Raw genomic sequence first — 15,297 nt, forward strand, 5'->3', positions numbered from 1 at the left:
TGGCTTAAATATTCTTTAGTTGATTGGTGATTTTACGCTGTAGTTTGTCCTATGAGCTATGGGTTGATAGCGTCTTAATTGGCAGTTACTTTAATCTTTTTTACTTCTTAAGTCTATTTTAATGGGACTTACTTTGAAACTTTTCTTTTCAGACAGTGACTGGTATATTGCTCTATACTAAAATGCTTTATTTTTCTTCCAAAAGAACTCCAACCGATTTTGGTGTTTCTGTTTATTTCATGCTAGATGTAGTAAGTACTAATAATCGTAATGACTTTAAACGCATCCATTAGTAAAAATAAAGATATCATATCACATCCTGAGTTCGAATGCTAATCATTATTTTGAAAAAATTCGGTTTATTTTGAGTTATTTCATTTGCTCTCTTAATCAGAAATTTTATTCATTATAATTTCTTATAATATCTAATAGTTTGGTACATGCAAAAATGAGAGATTACGATTTTATCATTCATTTAAATCATAAGAAAAATCATATTACATTATAAAAATATCATATTACATAATATAATATCATATTACATTATAAAAAGAATTTCGGATCGAAATACAGTTTATTGTAAAATCCATTTTCACCGATACCTGGTATAAAGGAAAGCTTTTTAATTGATTAACATTTAAATTATCAGTGGTGCTGGGCTCTCGAAAGTCTAATTAAACATAGGCAATGGGAAAATTTTTCAATTGCTATATCCTACTTGTTACGACTGTCCATAAAAGTGTTATTAAATTAAAAACTGTTTTGCAGAATTAAATGAAAAATCATGAAATATAGAAATGGATACAAGTCAAACTAACAGAAAACTTCATTTTAATATGTTTGGGATTTTCTTGTTATTAACAATACCTTTTCATTAGAATTTAGCATAAAAATGGCTATGTGATGTACTTTGTTGATTTTATTCATTTTTTATTGGTTTTAAATCAACTGTGTTTGGTTTTATATACTAAATGAATTTAAACGTTATTGGCCAATGCAGAGATTTCATTAAGAATTTCTGTTAAATCAATTTTTTTATTTTTACAAAATTCGAGAGTAAGGGTAGGAGTAAACATAAACCTTAAAATGTTCAACAGAAACAGAAAGATAAGATACTATAAGATACATATATAAAGAAAGATAAGAAACGTGTATATAAGATATATATATACACGTTTTGCTTTAATCCGCGTAAAATTGAAATAAGCATCTGTAAATTTCAATCGTTATTTTTTCTCTCACAAACAGCGTATTTTGATGCTTTTGGTAATGATTGCTGCTTTAATTTTTTCTGTCTCATTTAAATATATCACAGCTTGATAACTGATGTAGTTTCTGTTTCATGATGTATTTTTTCTGCATAATTTGCTTAAAAAAATTTCACATAAAAATATCGGATTAAAGAAAAGAAGCAACATTTAATGCCAATTTAGATACTAAATTCTGATGCAATTTGGATTAAAAATAATGCAGTTATTGCATCTGTTTTCAGATATTTGTAAAATAAAGTATAATGTTATCGGCTGTGAAAGTATTTTGATTCATATATCTTATTTTACAATAGACCTCGCAACATTTAAAATTAGATATACATATTCTTAACCCCATAATAATTCTATTATTTCAAGAAAACGGTCATAAAAGGAGCAATTTTTTTCACGAAAATTATATGAAAAAAGGTGTAAGTATAATGTATTTATTCATTTTTGATTTTCGTTATTTTTTTTAGCTAGAAATTTAAAACCTTATATGTACTCTATACGTTCAAGTAACTCCTTAACGTACACATTATTAAAAAATATTTTATAACAGAACACAAACCTAGTTATCACAGAACACAAACCAAATCGCAAAGAGCATGGTAGCTGAGCTAAGAGTACGAAATACATATCACAAATGCTTGAATAAAGCTGGCTCCATCTAGTGGGTAAGATAGGAAATAAAAAAAATCCAGGCACAAGAGATGGGCATATTACCATTTTTGTGCATCACTTTTGAACGCTCTAGCCCGGAAATATCACGGGAGAAGAAATTGGAGATGAAAGCTTACCTCGTGCTTCTGACGGGACCGAGAATGAAGAGGTTAATTATTCTACGATTCTGAAACAAGCTGGTCTGTTAATGTCCTGTTGTTAAATAGAATAACGCTTTTAAGTAGATTATATGCAATTTTTCAAAACTAATGTGAGTTCTCAAAATTTATTTATGACTGGTAGGTTAAAATTTGTCCATCTTTAGGTAGCATCTTGTATGACGATTTAGAAAATTACTGGAAATGTCAATATGAGGTAGAGTCACGGAATCCTTAAAATTAAAAAGCGTTTGTGATATAGTTTTTCAATTTTAAAAAAAAAATTACTTTAGTGCTTCTCTGTTTAAGAGCATAATATATGAGAAAATTGAAAACTATAAATGCATATTAACTTTTAATTAATCACAAAAGACTCCCAAACTTGATGTTAATTTTTATAACTTTTTCAAATTTTAATTTATTTCTTCTCAATAACATTGTATTTAGTACATTGTGCATTGTACATCCATTGTACATTGTACATCCTGAGTAACTTTTTATTTAATGATCGAAAGATCACGTACTAACACTTAATCTTGATGATTCAAGTGCCGGATCTCAAATATGCTACTTATTTAGTGCAGGCGATAATTTAAGCTATAAAATAAGACTAAACGTACATTCTTTGAATAGACATACCATTTTTTTTCTACTGGTTTTTGGCCCTCAAAATATGGGGGATAGTCGTTATCTGGTAAATATGATATGGTCCTAATAGTTAGATCAGAAGAACAGTCGAAAGTTAATTTTACATTTTGCGCATTTTACAATATCTTGAAAAATTTTTGCACACAATTATGAAATTTGAAATATTTCCATGTAAGAAATAATGTTAACAATTATTTATTATTTTTATTATTGTATATTATAATGGTTGAAAAATTTTGAATAGTAAGGTATGCAATTTTTTTTATATAATTTTAAAGAATTATTTTATTTACACGGCAAATTATGAAATTTAAGCAAAATCTGTGGAGTCGTGAGGGAGAAATCAAATCTTAAATATACGATTTTTTAAAAATTTTATAACTCATACACTATTTGAACGATTGCTCTTAAAATTTTGAATTTTACCATTTAAAGTTACATTTCTTAAAATGATGTTAGAATTGTATACCTTGAATGAAATATTAAGAAATAATAAATAACTGTTAAAATTACTTTTGCATGGAATTATCTTTAGGTAAAAAATTTTTATGATTGTGAGCAAAATTTTTTCGATTCGATCAAAAAGTTTTCGAGATATGGTGAAATATTCAAAAATTGAAACCAACATTCTGGGGTCCAAATTTTGTGTCGCTCTCCTGACCAGTTGATTTTAACCATATTGTCCAGATTGCTGCTGCCTTTATGTTTTGTGGATCAAGACATTGAGGGTCAAGTAGCTTTTTTACTTTGTATTTCAGCCGGCGTTGAAGAGCCGATTCAATTCTGTCGAAGTTCATCTCCATAGCCTTGAAATTTTGAATCCAACCCAGAAGACAAAGGAACTCCTGGATCAAGCATTGGGGCAAAATAGCTTTCTTGGAAAACTTCTTAATAGAACTATCCCACATTTGAGGTTACATAAAGATGTTAGTTGGATGGCAGGAGGATTCTAACCCATAATCCGTTTATTACTGAAGTTATTTTAGGGCAACACTGTGGTCGGTGCAAGAGTTATTTCCGTAATGGCACATCAATACCTTTATGCGTTTCTAGATAAATGATGTAAAATTCAAGTGATTAAAAACACGTTATTCTAAGTCTATAACTCAACTTATTACGAATCTAAAAAATGTCACATTAAACAAAAAAACCCTTCCCTCATCAATTTCATCAAGCTTGAACTTAAATCAATTTTCCACAAAAGTTTCGTACTACAGCATTGCCAATCAAAAATTTAAGTACTTAATCAACATCGCATGAAATATGCTCACTAGAATCCGAACACTTGCAGCGATTTTAAATTTCCCAAAATTAACTTATTAAAGTGCCTAGCAGTACTAATTTCCTCGCTTGTAGCTTTCCTCCAAGAATAGCATTTGATTTGCAGGAACGGTTCTTCGAAATTGGAAAGCTGTTTCAAATAAATGAGCTCTAGGCCATTATTAATGATGTCATTCCTTAAAACCCCTCTTTCTAGGAAACTTAATAATGATTTGCATTTTCGAGGACAATCTCTACCTTTAAAGTATTGCAATCTCCTCTTAAAAGTTACTTAATGTAATAGGGGAGACTTGGCGAATTTAGTATAATCTTGCCAACGCATGAAATTCTCAAAACGTACCACAGTTATCTGATTCGGAATTAATTTAACCAGTAGGAATTAGAAAATCATTTCAGCTTAAAATTTAAAATTCAAATTGAATTGTATATAGGGTGGCTAATAAAAAGTTTAATAATCGGGATAATAACTAAACTGCGCAAAAGATAGTAGTTTTGTTTTTTGCTAGTGATTGCAACTTCATTGATGTCTCCATTTTTTTAGAACTGAAAATAGGTGTATTTTCAATATTTTTATAAGAACATTTCTAGTAATTAGGAAACTAGTTACCGATAATGGGGTAAGTTTCTTTTTTATTTTTTTGTGTAACAAAATTTCATTTTATATATATTTATCCTTAAACGTTACGATGGCTTTAAGGAAAATATTTTGGGGAAAATATAAATCTAAGAAACGCAATAATTATATTAATGAGTACATAATCTATACTGCAGTATGCTAATAATATACCTATTCGAGTCTTATAACAGTTGCTCTACAGATTGATTAAATAAACGTGATGAGTTCAAAAAATAATTTTTTATTTAATTAAATGCCAAAATGTTTTGCTTATCATGATGTAAAGAGAGAATTATTTATGATTGAATTTACTAGGGTAATTACAACGTTACATGTGATTATTTTTTTTTCTTTTACGGCACAAAATTATTTTTAATTTTACCAATTAACTGTGAAATATTATTCTAATATGCCCCTCTAACGAAGTTCGGTTTGTCATGAATCAGTTGATTTAAATTTTACAATTCAAGATAACTTAGCCAAAACAGTTTAAAGATATAATCGCAAAATCTAAACAGCTAATTTATACAACGATATTCCCTCTCCTGATTTCTCTGCCTACATTAACACAGTCACAATGTTTTTATTTATTTATTTATGTATTTTTTTTGTTGCTTACAACTCCCGGAAAAAAGAAAGCCTCCACACGGGTTACCATAATCGAGAAATTGGATCTTTTTGTAGTCTGAACGTTGACAGTTTTCGTATTTTTCCCCATTGTGCAGCTTAGTAGCCTAAACGTTGTGAAATCTTTCTAATCCCCCCCCCCCAGCATTAATATTGGTGAAATACATTCATATTTAGTGAGATACTTTCATTTTATTAAAGCAAATACTATGGTTTTCATAGACATTGAATGGAATCAAAATGCGATGGTGAAAAGTTGAAGGATCACAAAAAAACTGATATCTAAACGATATCTATACAACTCAATAGCACAACACCATTGTTTTGTTCAGAAAATTTATTGCTTAGACTGAAGATGATGCTTATGTGCAAATAAACAGTTATCAATAAACAATAGAGTTTAAGTGCAATCTATCTCCATTACTTCAGTCTGAGTTACATTTTGGAAATAACCTTTATAGGCCTATCTTTAATAATAACGTTATCAGAAAACATTATTTATACTCTTATTCGAAAAGAATGCACAAAATCTGGCGACTTAGCAATCAAATGCTCAAACTCTGGGAATGTGATAAAGCCATCATTATCTAAATCAGCTTCAGAAAACACATAGTTAACAACTTCTTCACATTCCTCGTTCGACAGCTGATTTCGAGTTACTCTTTTTAGACCTTCTAGGACATCTTCTTTTGAAAGCATATCATCGTCATCAAAATCATAAATTCGGAAAGCGTAGGAAGTTTTAACACTAACTGGGGCCTGTTCGGACAAAGCTGACATCATTTCTAGAAAATCCTCGAATGATATGTAGCCTTCCTCAGTACAAAACACTTTCATAATTCTATCTTTGAAAGGATTGACAGCCAGTTCAGAAAAACTTTGCATGATAACAGACTGGTGTATGATAGGGTTTTTCTCACTTTCGCTAACATCGGGATCGAAACTACAAAATAAATTATGCAATTTCATTATTTGCTTTTTGGATAAATATGTCAATGCTTGATATTCTAAAAGCTCATCATCACTGAAGATGATTCTTTTAGGAGCGAACCAATCTAATGGCTTCAGCAAGAATTTAGAAATCCTTGAAATATCCATGGGTAAGATATATTTTTTTCATAAAATTTTTATTATTTAGTTGATTATTGCATGCATTTAAAATCTTTATTGTTGTTCATCACTTCTTGTAGCTCACATAGATATAAAGAAACACCCAACATTTATTAGAATTAACTTAAAAGCCTATGAAAGTATGGTAACAGTCTGACAAATGCAAATAACGTACTTTTAGGGATGCTTAATCAAGATATGTCATTTTCATGTTCTGAATCGTCCGCAGTTGCAATGAATAAATAAGAAAAAGGTGCAGCTACTATAACTGGCATCATTTTGTGGAGCAAAATGATGCCAGTTATAGTAACTGCACATTGTAACTGCACTATAGTTTAGCATGTACATAGTAACTACACTATATAGTAACTGCACTATAGTAACTGCATATAGTAACTGCACTATAGTAACTGCATATAGTAACTGCACTAAAGTAACTGCACTATAGTAACTGCACTATAGTAACTGCACTATAATAACTGCATATAGTAACTGCATATAGTAAATGCATATAGTAACTGCACTATAGTAACTGCATATAGTAACTGCACTAAAGTAACTGCACTATAGTAACTGCACTATAGTAACTGCACTATAATAACTGCATATAGTAACTGCACTATAGTAACTGCACTATAGTAACTGCACTATAGTAACTGCACTATAGTAACTGCACAATAGTAACTGCACTATAATAACTGCACAATAGTAACTGCATATAGTAACTGCACTATAGTAACTGCATATAGTAACTGCACTATAGTAACTGCATATAGAAACTGCACTATAGTAACTGCATATAGTAACTGCACTGTAGTAACTGCATATAGTAACTGCACTATAGTAACTGCATATAGTAACTGCGCTATAGTAACTGCATATAGTAACTGCACTATAACTGCATATAGTAACTGCACTATATAGTAACTCCACTATAGTAGCTGCATATAGTAACTGCACTATAGTAACTGTACTATAGTAACTGCACTATAATAACTGCATATAGTAACTGCACTATAGTAACTGTACTATAGTAACTGCACTATAGTAACTGCATATAGTAACTGCACTATAGTAACTGCATATAGTAACTGCACTATAGTAACTGCATATAGTAACTGCACTATAGTAACTGCATATAGTTACTGCACTATAGATAGTAAATGATTAAGCATTTGGCATCATCATGATAATAAAATGTTAGCGAGTGAATGTTGCGAGTTATTGATAAACAAGACCACTCGCAATCACGAAATGTATTGTGAATTCCTATCAAATTTTCTGATAGGATTGACATATAGCCATAGTTTTGATTTAAAAATATTTTGACTTCATTGACCGTTTGTGACATAACTATCCCCCTCTCAGACTTTTAAACATCAATTCACTAGTATATAAGACACGCTAACTCGATTCAATCTTCAGGTAACTTTTGTTAGATGAAGGTTTTCATTGTCAATTAAACCTTTCACCCCATTGATGACCCGGACGTGATATGAACTCTCCTACATCTAGAGTAACGCCCACTTGGATGGATGGTTCACATTGAACAGTTGACTTACTCATTGTGACTGCGTCATAGTTCTCTTCACGCGCGGTTGCTTTTCAGTCTCATTTACACACAGCGGGATCCAGCACACATTCCATTGTTAATAGCAACACAGAGAGACCACACACACAACCATGAACTTAATACAGCTCTCACGACAAACGCTCAAAACTCGGAGAACTTAATAATACAGCTCTCACAGCAAGCGTTCAAAAATCCGGTGAATTTAATAGAGCTCTCCCTGTCTTTTGAAAATATGTCAATAATCGGTAAAATTCTGGTGGGGGAGTATTTGTGGCGTAACTACCACTACAATTATTAAACATCAATTCACTAGTATATAAGACATGCTAACTCGATTCAATCTTGAGGTATCTTTTGATAGATGAAGATTGGCATTGTCAATTATGCCGTTCCCCCCAGTCAGTTTCAATTAGTCCTAATAAAAAAAGTTTTCTTTTCATACTTAATTATTTTTTATTCGATACACCAGGTTATCTGAATCCACAACGTGAGCGTGGTTTAGGCGGTATTAGTATTTCAAAGGTTATCAGAAACCACGTGTTTGTTTTATAGTAATGCTTTAAAACATGTAACTATAAAACTCCATTATTTAAAACCAAATGTAATTGAAGTAAAAAAAAATAGTATTGTATTGAAAAGTAAAATTAATAAAGAAATGGAACTAATTCATTGAAGATAAGCATAAAAAAATTAACAAATATTTTTTGGCGCTAATGATAGTTAATTTTAGTAATAGTTACTCATTGAAGTAAAATAGTAAGCTATGTACTAAAAGGAAAAATTAAAATCGAAATTTTACAAATTCGTTTGAGATTGCGTAAAAAATCGACTCACTGATATTGACGTCAATGATGCTTAATTATTTTTTGCACGGAACGTTACTTTTATTTATATTGCACTAGAGCTGCGCAATGGGCTCTTGGCGACGGTCTGGGAAACATCCCTGAGGATGATCCGGAGTCAGCATTCATAGATTACATACCGTTGCACAGGGAGGACACAATTACACACCATCCATTCATTCGCAGATCGTAATTTTGACCGGGACCAGTGCAAGATCAATCTCAGATCCAGTACCCCCAGAGATATTGACTTGTTATAGGAACTTTGAGGACTTTGTGGCCCCGACAGATTAAGCACGCATCTGTCTCCATTTCGAACACGGGGTATTAATTTCGGGAATAGCTGCAATTGAAATATAAATAAGCTTTGAACTATAAGAAAATTAATTGAGAAAATTTACTTTTTGTATACAGCAAGAAATACCATAAAATGTATTATGAGAAGTCGCCATACTATTATTGACACCAATGATGCTTAATTTTGGTAATAGGGACTGCAGGCCTATTACTTCTTTTCTATCACCGATTACGCAGCGTAATTTTTTAAGCTATCACTATTATGTTTATTTCAGTTTTGAACTGAATAGTTATTAAACTAAATTAAATTTAGACGAAAATACGATTTTTAAACAATGATCACAAATTAATAATAACCATTCTCTGAGAAATTCGCATCAAGAACAATCACAGCAAATATGCAATTAAATAATCTAAATAAGTTTAGATAAAAAATAAAATCGAAATGAAATGAAAAGCGATTATTGGAAATAAGATGCATAAATATAATACTAGATTTGTTAGAATGTTGACATCAGTTTTTCTTTTCTTTTTTAATTTCAATACTAGAAACCAATTCCGGAACATGCTCTCAGAGAATTTCCGTAAAAGCAATATACACAAAACCTGGTTTAACCATATTTTAACTATCCCAAATCAGCCCAGGTTTAAGGCAGTTGCTCTCTTTAGACTTGTAACGGACCATGACTGTCTGGCCAAACACCTTTTTAGTATAAACATTTTTGACTGTCCTAAATGCAATCTCTGTCGCCTTGGGGAGATCATGGACCTGCTCCATATTTCCGTCTATCCTGCGCTCATCTCCACTACTGTGTGTGGACGCTACTGGGAGGCTAGGGTCCGTATGGGCTAAGCATGTCACTATGCATTCTATTCTATTTATCTCTTTTTGCCTTGTTTTTCTTGTTATTTTATCCTTTTTGTTCTTTTAAATTGGCCTGCATTGGAAATAAAGAAAAATAAAAATATTAGTTGGGGAACTCAAACCCGTAGGTTCAGGGAATTACATTTTAGACAAGGATTCTAAAAATTTGCAGGAAGTATAGCGATTACCGGCCACCTTGTGTTTGTTTATAAATCCTCCTTTCCACATAACAACCAAAATGAAAGAAACATGCTACTCACCTGATTCAATCGCAGAATTTAGTTACTTTTAAATTCCCAAAGTCAAAACTCAAATTCTTTCCTGTGTTTCTTTTTTAAAGACAACTTTCTTGTTTATTTTTAGTTGCGGGAAATAACAATAAAAAATACTAAAAAGGAAGGACAAATAAAAGAATGAAATGAAAAACCCGTAAACTTCATTCGACCAAAAAAGCGCCATTCGGAAAGAAATAAAACACATTATAAGATGGTATTTTTTGGAGTATCTCATACAATTTTATGTCGTCTCTTGCACTGTTGTTTTATTCGAAAAGTGAAGGTAGAGAAGAAGCTTTTATTTCAGGGTGCTTCGAGATTGAGGCACAAAGCGGATAAGAAGTATTTCCTCTCTGAAAATGTTCGATACATCGAGCTTCTTTCTTGATATATACGTGTATATAAAAAGGACTTATCTAAACGAAAAAGACTCAAAATTGTTTGAAAAACCCATAAAAACTTTTAGAGGTGAATACTTCTATCTCTGTCTAGTATAACACGCAGACTTCTATATTGAACACAGACTATGTAGTTTTATAAGCAACAGACAATATGGGATTGTTTTGGATTGAAGAGAATAATTTTCAATAATGATTTTTTTTCTTTAATTCGTAGTCAAAGTTTTCGCGATAAGTGAAAAAAATAAAATGAAATTTATTTTAAATATTTTCAGCTTCATTATGAAGAGAGCCACGATGGCTTCCAGGTTAAAGGCACAGTCATTGTGAGGAACTGGGTTTCAATCCTCAGTGTTGGCTTGAATATTGCTCAGCTTCAGTTTAATGGGTACCAACTATCTCAGGAACAAAAATGGCAATGAGCAGAATTTTGTTCTTCTTACCACAATTCTACCGTTTACCCCGAAATTGTGGAGCCTTAACTTCCATGACCTTACAACGGGTTGTTGCGGAAGTGCTCTACTTTATATTACGTAAGTTTGTTTATAACAGGGGAGCAACTTCCAAATCTAAGATCTCCTGCTTAAATAAATACAAAAGTCCACTTACGGTTAATAATATCATAGTTTTTAATAATATCATATCGTTTTTAAACTAATTTTTTCTCTCTCTATATTATCGCCAAATTCAGTCAATGCAGTTTTGTAAACACCATGCTAATTTTTGTATGTTCACGTCATACTAGATCATCACCATGTCCTTGGAAAAAATATTGAACCTAATATTTGTTCATTAAATCATAGCTCTCCTGCAATGGTTTCAATGAAATTTAATCACATATGCACTCTAGACTAGGTTTGACACTTGAATATCATTTGTACCCGAAGTTCCAAAAACACTTAGTTGAAAAGCAATTAATTTCCAAAGAGAAAACTAAATTGAGATTTTTAAAATATTTTCTACGGGAAAATTCGTTAGCATAAGTGAGAAAAATTAATTACTAATATTTCTATGCAATTTAAAAAAAGTTATTTGGTATTTATAATCTTAAATGTTTATGGTAGCTGAACACAAATTTTGCTTAAAACTTCCTATAAAAGTATAATTCATTACTTACCGTTTAATAATTATGAAACGATAACTTAATTTCTTTGCGTCATAAAGAAATATCAAACGATTTCTTTATAATAACACAATAAAAGAACGCAGCTTTCTGTCTTAAGCCACTAATTTTGAATAATAATAGACAGCATAATAATAGGCAATAAATAAAATAAAATAAAATAAATGAAATAAAGCAAAATAAATAAATAAATGAGGATGAACAAATATTACAGGTAAATACTATTAAATAATAAATAAATAAATAATTTACCTTTATAATTTGTCTTGATGCTTAACTAATTTGCCAATGATGCTTAATTATGCTTAATCACCAATGATTATTTTAATGCTTCATTTAATTTAATGTTTAACTGTCAATGATGTTAAATTGATTTTTGTAAAAGTTAATAGTTGAAATAAAAAAAAATTAACTATGTACTATATTACAAAATTAAAGGAATTAAAGGAGAAACGCTACATATTTGTTTAAGGGAGCCCTAAAAATAGCCAGATTATTGACGCCAATGGTGAGAAACTAATTTTGGGAATAGGTACTGATGGATATAAAAAAACTATGCATAAAAAAATAAAATTAGCGAAGAAATTGTCCTAATTCGTTTAGGAGACGGAAAAAATACACTATGCTATTACTGCCGCCAAAGATGCTTAATTAATTTTGGTAATAGGCACTACTAGTATTATGGTTATAGGTGCAGTTTTTATATGCACTGAATACACCAATATAGGTACGAATAATCATATTAGTATGTTTGGTACCCATTAAAACTGCATCAGTGCAGAGCAGTTTTAGTATACAAACTGGGATAAGAGTTTCTTACGGTTCCTCTAAAGCAGTGTTTCCCAAACTTATGACTTTTGTGTACCGTTTCTACATTTTTCGTAACGCTGTGTACCACTAACAAAAAAATGAGAGTATTTTTTTAAAAATATGTTTCTTTTTCATTTTTGGTACAAAGTTTTGTAGATACCAACCAGCAATCCATATTCTATGTTAGGAATAAAAATTATATTTTGTAAAAATAATCGAAATAAGTAGAATTTATTACAAACCTTTACTAAAAAAAAATTGCACAAAAGTTAAAAATCACAACTGGCTGCTGACACCACTAATTACTAACTGTCTACTCTGCAAAAAATAGCCGACAGAAAAATACATAATCGTAAATTTTCATGGCTAGCTTTGTTTTTAAATAAAAGTTTTCGAAATTTTCGTTTATTGCAAGATATTTCGCATAAGAACGCGTACCCCCGCTACACTGTTCCCGTACCCCTGGGGGTACGCATACCACACTTTGGGAAACACTGCTCTAAAGGGATAACTACGGAAGAAAATTGCGTGATTGTGGTATCATGACTAGATTATCATGATTTGGATTCGAATAACAGAATTATAACAAATGATACTGAACATAGTATGTTCAGCAGAGTAGGCAGCTGAAATATTAAAATTATTTCCATTTATTTCGCGAGATAAGATAGATAACCTGATGTACTTCCACACATAGTGAGTATCGTCTCCACAGCAGGGCTATTCCATGGTAACTTACGTAACATTCACAGAAACTTTATTGCACTGAGAGCTTAGAAGCAAACAAATAATACTAATATACAATCTAAAATAAAGTGATTTCTTAAAATTACAATCAAAACCAAAAGGAACCTAATTAGAATAATTAATATTTTTCAATTTAAGTAGTGTAAAAATCTAAAACTAGTGTGGTAACTTACGTTACTGAAAAAGGAATGGCATAAATTTGCAATATGCTTGAAGGCAAAATTCTGTTCTTATACAAATGTTAATTGATTAAGATTATATGTATCATTTTACTGATAAGTTTAAATATTTATTATGCCTAGATTTAAGATTTTATTTCAAAAGTTAAATTAAATATGATTTTTTAAATGGGTAACTTACGTTACGAAATTCCCTTTGCATCAAATTTTTACTCCAATAATGTACAAATGCAAATTAACATATTTAAACAGTATAGTGCAAGGGAGAAAAAGTGTACATGAAGTAAACTCAAAAAGCTTTTGATTTACACACTTAATTCAGACATTACTATGCACACTTATAATGTCCTCTGTTATTAACTAGTATAGGGGCTCAATTCTTTTCACCATGCTTTCTTTCTGGTAGAATATTTCATCTCTTTTTCCTGGTCATTTCCAATAGATTCCCACAGCAGCCATTTCATTGACTTTAAATTCTTGCTCTTCAACAGACATTACCACACCAGTATATAACATTTCCTCGTATCTAACCATATACCAATCTCCAGCTTTTATTTCGGATTCATCATTTTGTTTTTCAACATCTTTCACTTAAAAAACCCTTCTAGTATACCTTCTTGAACTTTTAAATGGTGGATCCGCTTAATGTTTTTAATCTGTGGAGCTTTTGAGAATAGACTACACAGATTAACTTTTTCTGACGCTTCTTAATATCTTCTGGTGTGATTTCTACCATATTTATTTTTGTTCAATGCTCTTGTGTTGCTGCCCCAAACTCAGAGGCATTGATGGCAATATGTTTTCTTTACAATACGACATTTCTTACACTTCCACTACACGACATTTCTTACACTTTAATAGATCCACCTGTCCCATCAACAGGACTCTTGCCGTGTGACGTGGCAAAATAATTCCACATCAATATTTTTCCATGATGAATCTCAAAAACAGGTAAGACCGGAGTTATATATCGATTCTTGAACTGACTCCTTGGCCCATCTGACCAGATGTGAAAATTTTTGATATCCACCGGCACACATTCTCCAGACCAGCACTCATCTGTTTCTTCTGAACATAAAAATAATTTTCTGAAGAATTGCATAAGATGGAACATTATGGAATTTTCTGAAGGTTTCAGCAGCTTATCCGAAGTTTTCGTGATACTTACAAAGACAAACATTTCTAGGAGGTTTGTTACTAAGCAAGACATGCTTTGGACGGAGCTCAAAGGACTTAGTTTTCCAATTTTGCATTCTCGATTTTTTTTCCATAAACATTTGGTACATTTCTCGAACTGAATGAAGAAGATAACGTGCTTGTACTTTCTTCTTGCCACCATTAGCTTGTAGAGAGATTTCGTCCAACTTTGAAAACATATGAATGCCAACACCCAATAAAATGATTTAATGCAAAGATTTTCAATAAAATTAATATCCTAAGGCAGTGTTAATTTATTTAAACTTTGTTATTGTAACTGGATACATCTTATTTAGTTTATATGCCAATTTTCAAAAGAAATGAACTCATTTCACATTGGTAACTTACATTACATGCAAGTCAGTAACTTACGTTACATATATTGAATAGTGCATAAAACAATAAATAAATAATATTTGAAAGCAAAACTATTGCTACTTATTTAGTGCTAGCCTCTAAATAGAAAAAATAATTTTCTTACTTTTGTATCACATGTTTTTTTTTACACATAAAAACTTTTCCTAGTTTTTGGTAACTTACGTTACAGGCATTAATGTTTAGTTGAAATTTATATAATTAAGTGAATTTAACAACAAAAAGTTGTTTTAACACCTGCACAATACTTCTTCATTCATTTC

The 15,297-nt window shown here is 30.9% G+C and overlaps 1 pseudogene; it reads right to left on the reverse strand.

The window, feature by feature from the left end:
- Window positions 1-5,673: 5,673 nt before the first annotated feature.
- On the reverse strand, window positions 5,674-6,341 carry LOC107438479 (calcium and integrin-binding family member 2 pseudogene; annotated as a pseudogene).
- Window positions 6,342-15,297: the final 8,956 nt, after the last annotated feature.

The sequence above is a fragment of the Parasteatoda tepidariorum genome, chromosome 7 (assembly GCF_982258835.1).
Source record: "Parasteatoda tepidariorum strain Cologne lab strain chromosome 7, Ptep-v5.0, whole genome shotgun sequence".
NCBI lineage: Eukaryota > Metazoa > Arthropoda > Arachnida > Araneae > Theridiidae > Parasteatoda > Parasteatoda tepidariorum.